The sequence below is a fragment of the Myxine glutinosa genome, chromosome 1 (assembly GCF_964187855.1).
Source record: "Myxine glutinosa chromosome 1, kmMyxGlut1.1, whole genome shotgun sequence".
NCBI classification, from domain to species: Eukaryota; Metazoa; Chordata; class Myxini; order Myxiniformes; family Myxinidae; genus Myxine; species Myxine glutinosa.
The window spans coordinates 235,183,864-235,189,863 of record NC_136261.1 but is presented as its reverse complement, the minus strand read 5'-3'; positions in this window follow the sequence as shown (position 1 = coordinate 235,189,863).

Sequence of the window (6,000 nt, the reverse complement as noted above, 5' to 3'; positions counted from 1 at the left end):
GTTTTAAAACGGAATGCATTGTGCATCTTAAAACCAAGGGGCAGACATGAACGCGCAGAGAAGAACCAGAGTGTCTCTGTCTGAGACGGCTCGGAGACTCACATTCCTTACCTTATAAGGAGTGAACATTGATATTAAAAGGTAAAAGTGGGACTTCGAAACACACGGAGCTGCGCTGGACCGAGGATCGAAGGAGAGGAGATTGGGGCCATGCTGCCGGCTGAACGAGACTTCGTCGAGTTTAGTTAGTTCATAGTTATTTTACATTGCATCAGTTCGTAATTCCCTACCCTTCCCTTTGAGTTAAATAAACCGAATATAAGAACAAGTGGAGTCTTCCGTTCTTCTTTCATGAAAGAAATAGAACTATTCCACAGGCTCCGACCATGGGCAAAGCTGTGTGGACGAGAAGATAGCTTTTCCCTTATTAAACAGCACCCAATTGTTAAGCCTTCCTATCTTTAAAGTCTCCTTTTCTTATTTTCTGCACAGTATATAAACCCTGGCCTGCTGTGTTTTCATTGGAGAATCTGGCCCGTTACTAGCTTATACGGCAGCTCTCCCATGTACATGTACCCTCCCTTTAATAAATTCTCCTGTAACTGTCTGAGTTTGGTTAAATGATCATCCCCGGGGGTGTGCTGGGAGGTAAATCCTCCACATACAGTCACGTGAAAAAGTAAGTACACCCCATGTAAAGTTTTGACTTTTTCAACATATTTCAACATACAGCTATTTGATCTTCATTTCAACAATATTGATAGATAAAGGTGATATAATATAACAAATATCATGAAACATTTACATTTTGTAGTCCATTGAAATATTTAAATAAACATAAATGCAAATTTCGCATGTGGAAAAAGTAAGTACACCCTTGGCTCTAATAAGTGGTATTGCCCCCTTTGGCAGAAACGACCTCACGTCGGCGTTTCTCATAACTGTCTACCAGTCTCTGAGATCGACAGGGAGAATTTTTGCCCACTCCTCCATGCAGAATTCTTTCAGCTGTGCGATGTTTGAGGGGTTTCTTGCATGCACAGCTCGTTTCAAATCCCCCACAACATCTCGATGGGATTTAGATCCAGACTTTGACTTGGCCATTCCAGAACCCTCTATTTCTTTCTTTTCAGCCATTCCTTGGTGGATTTACTGGGATGTTTAGGGTCATTGCCATGTTGCAAGGTCCACCTTCGGTTGAGCTTCAACTCTCCGAAAGATTGCCTCACATTATCCTCAAGCACCCTCTGGTACAATGAAGAATTCATAGTGGATTCTATGATGGGTGAGCTGCCCAGGCCCTGATGCAGAAAAGCTGCCCCAAACCATAATATTTCCACCACCATGCTTTACAGTTGGTATCAGGTTCTTGTGGTCAAATGCTATCTTTGGTTTTCGCCAAACATGTCTTCTGGTACTGTGGCCAAATAGCTCTACCTTTGACTCATCTGTCCAGAGCACATTGTTCCAGAAGTGTTGGTCTTTGGCTAGGTGTTCATTGGCAAACTTTAGTCTTGCTCTGATGTGCTTTCTGGACAGCAAAGGTTTCCACCTGGCACACCTCCCATGAAGATCAAATTTGTGCAGCCTCTTTCTAATGGTAGACTCATGCACTTTGACATCAACAGTGGCAAGAGCTACCTCTAGGTCCCGTGATGACATTCTGGGGTTCTTATAGACTTCTTTCAGCATCTTGCGGTCTGCTCTCGGGCTGAACTTGCTGGGGTGGCCTGGCCTGAACAAGTTGGCAGTTGTTTGGAATCTTCTCCACTTGTAGATGATATTCCGGACAATCGAATGATTGATTTCAAATTGTTTGGAGATCTTTTTAAATCCCTTCCCAGACTCGTAGGCATCTATAACCTTCTTTCTGAAGGCCTCAGAGAGCTCTTTTGATCTAGGCATGGTGACGCCACACAATTCAACAACAAAGAGCAAACCAAACTAAATGTCTGAGGTTTAAATAAGACAGGTTCCTCCAAGATCCTCTCTAACGATGTTCTAATCATTTGCACCTGAGCTGGTGCACCTGATTCTAATTTTAGGTATTTGAAGTAGTGATAAATGTCGGGTGTACTTACTTTTTCCACATGCGAAATTTGGATTTATGTTTATTTAAATTATACAATGGACTACAAAATGTAAATGTTTCATGATATTTGTTATATTATATCACCTTCATCTATCAATATTGTTGAAATGAAGATCAAATAGCTGTAAGTTGAAATATGTTGAAAAAGTCAAAACTTTACATGGGGTGTACTTACTTTTTCACATGACTGTATGCACATCCCAGAATCAATTAATTATGAGCATGCAATGTAAAATGGGTCAGTTAATGAGCATGCAATGCGCAAGATATGGACGATGGTCTGTTTATCCTTCTTTGTAACATGTAGTGAAACTCATTTGTAACATGGAGTTAATTTGAAAAAAGAATGGACCTGAGTCGAAAGACTGATAGATTTGAAGCTCTGCAGCTTTAGAGGGTTACAGACTCTGTTCGGGGCACGATCATTACTTTATTATTGTTATTCTCATGAAAGTGAATTTCCTCATGGCCTTCTCTCCTTCTCCCTGTCATTCCTGTCGCTTCGCTTTGCTCGCATTCTTTCTTTCACTCACCTTCATGCTTTGCTGATTTTGCTGATGTTTGTCACATCATTCGTCTTTCCTGCATCTTCCTTCTCTGTCCTTTCTCTCTTGCTTATTTATTCACCTTGAGCCTTGTGCACCTTTACTTTCATGTTCCCACACCCGAGAGCTGTATAGCTGGACCCTCTGTCTCATCTACAGCACCCGGGAATCCTGCCAGAAGATGTATTAAATGTGCCTCAAGTTATGTCATTGGTCCACGGGGAAATGCCGGTGCTGTGCGAGGAACAGGAGGGGGAATGGAGCATGGAGGGTCCTGGTTTCAGTCAGGATGTGGGAGCCAGAGTCAACAAGTGTAATGTATGCAGGGGATCCGTCCTGTCCCCATCTATTTATTTCTTTTCTCATCTCATCTTCTTCACCAATCATTCATCCCATCATTCTTTGCTAATCACTCATCCCTCCCTTCCACATCAAATGCATGATGCCAGTTTTTTTTTTTTTTTTTTTTTTTTTTTTTTTTGTATACAAGATCAAGGCTCGTGAAAGAGCGAACATTAATCACACAGAATGACAAACCGACACATAAAACATATAACATAGGGAGCGGTAGACAAGATGGGGAGAGAGGGGGAAGGACACAAACACAACATTTGAGAGCAGGGACCGAGAGACATGGAGACATCGAGAGATCTGAGAGAGGGCGAGGGCTTTGGGGGGGGGGGGGCGAGGGAAGGGGGCGGTGGGAGAGGTATAAAACATATGGACACTGCCAGGACTTCCAGGAAAGAAGTTGGAATTTCAAACAAGGTGGATCTGGGGTGAATTAGCGGGGGTAGAAAAGATCAAGGTTTTGGATGGGGGAAGATAAGAGATGGTGGTGAACAGCTGTTTTAAAGACCTGGAGGGAGGAGTGGGATTGAAGGGAGTGAGGGAGTTTGTTCCAGAGGCGGGAGAAAAGAGGAATGAAAGAGTGAAGGTGAGCAGAGAGCCGAGATTTCGGCAGTTTAACCATCAGAGGGTTGCTGGCAGATCTTGTGCGACCTGTAGGAATATTTGGGGGACAGAGCACAGAGAGAGCTGGGGGTGCAAGGCCGGAGAGGAGTCGGTAGAAGACAGAAAGACCACCTACCTGCCTGCGGTGAGTGAGTGAAAGGCCCTCAGAGATAGCTTCATCGCGGGAGATTCCAATAATTCTGAAAGCTTTGGTTTCAACAGCGTGAAGCCGAGCTAGGTGTGAGGCAGGAGCACCGGCCCATAGGGGAGAACAGTATTCCATTGAGCTGCGGATGAAAGCCTTGTATGTGGTGAGGAGCTCAGGTGTGCCGAGGAAGGACTTCGCACGACGGAGGATGCCCAGTCGGCGACTGGCTTTGGAGGCCAGCTTGGAAATGTGGTTTTCCCAAGAAAGATCATGGCAGATAGTGAGACCCAAAATCTTGAGCGACAGAACTTCTTGGAGAGGATTGTTGAGAAAGTAGATGGGAGGGTTGTCCAGTCGATCTTTTCGGAGAGACATAGTAAGAGTGTGAGATTTGTCAGGATTGAAAGACATGTTCCACTTGTTTGACCAGTCTGTGATTTTGTCCAGGTCTTCAGAGAGTGAGGAGGCAGCAGACTGCCGATCTGAGGGAAGAGGAATGGAGCGGCAGAGAGTGGAGTCATCAGCAAAGAGATAGAGAGGATTTTCGAGAGAGTCAGAGAGATCATTGATGAAGACCAGAAAAAGCATGGGGCCCAGAACACTGCCTTGGGGAACTCCAGCCTGAACAGGAAGAGGAGATGAGAGAAACCCATTCAGGGCCACACGTTGACGACGACTAGAGAGGAAGTCCGCCAGCCATGCGTGGAGATTTCCATGGATACCAAAGGAGGAGAGTTTGGTGAGCAGAGCGGGGTGCCAGACCGTGTCGAAGGCACGTGATATGTCGAGGGAGACAGCTCTAATTTCCTGTTTGGCATTGAGGACCTCCATCCATTGTTGAGACAGCAGAAGCAGCATGTCCAGAGTAGAGTGACCTGGTCTGAAACCAAATTGATGATCAGAGATCAAGCCATTGGAGAAGAGGAAAGATTTCATATCCGAAGCAATGATGGATTCCATGACTTTGCTGATAATTGGGAGAAGGCTGATTGGTCTGTAGTTGCTAGGATCTGTTTTTGCACCTTTTTTGTGCAAAGCGGTGATGTTGGCTGATTTCCAAGCAGATGGCAGTTGACCTTGAGCAAAAGAGAGGGTGAAGAGAACAGAGAGAGGGTGAGATAGAGCAGCAGAGCAGGATTTTAGGACCCGTGGGCTGATGCCGTCGGGTCCAGTTGCAGAATCAGAGTCGAGGGTTGACAGAAACTTTTCCACCTTGTCAGGAGGAAAGGACACGGAGTCCAGGAGCAGCAGGGTACGACTGGGTATGGTGGGTACAGAGAGGGATGGGTTTGGGACACAAGATTTAGAGGCAAACACAGAGTTGAGGCATTCAGCTTTTTCACGTGCGGAGTCAGCTGTGTAGCCGTTTGAGGTAAGGAGGGGATGGAGGGGGAACAAACACCAGAAACGGATTTGACCAGACGCCACCAGGATTTGGAAGAGGGAGACAGATAAGAGAGTTCGGTCTTGAGAACGGAGAGATATTGTTTCCTGGCTCTCCTGAGGGTGGACACACACTTGTTTCGGGCTTTGTGAAAGGAAATGAGATTTCCTTCCGTTGGATTTGCTTTCCAGGAGACGAAGGCAAGTTGTTTCTGGGCAACAGCCTCACCACAAGATTCCGTGTACCATGGACGGGAGGAAGGGTATGACAACTGAAGACGAGATGGGATAAATCTGTGCATGAGAGAGAGCAATTTACTTTGGAAGAATTCCCAGGATGAGTTGATGTCAGAGGTGGTAGAGATGGGAGACCAGTCCAGATGATTGATGGCTGCTTGAAGACCATGCCAGTTGGCCTGAGTGAAATGCCAGACTCGTCGACGCTGAGCAGGCTCCCTGAGGATGGTCAGAGAGATGTCCACTTTAACAAGGACATGATCAGATGATCCAATCGGAGCAGAAGAAGAGCAGCAGACATTTTCAGGGAAGTTAGTCATAACCAAGTCCAGAAGAGAAGATGTTCCGTTGACTGAGATCCGGGTCGGGAAATTGACAGATTGTGTCAGTCCCAGTGAGTCGCAGAAGTCCTTTGCTGAAGAGCCATGGCTGGTGAGAGAGGTACCCACACCCAGCCAACTGGCATGGTGACAATTGAAATCACCACATATGAGGAAGAGAGAGTTGGGATGAGTAGATAGAAGTTGGTCCATATCATCAGACAGCGAGATGTAGATGGAGTCATCACTGTTTGGTGGACGGTACAACACACATATGAACAAGAGGTGGGAGCGAAGGGGAAGCCGTAGCCAGAGGTATTC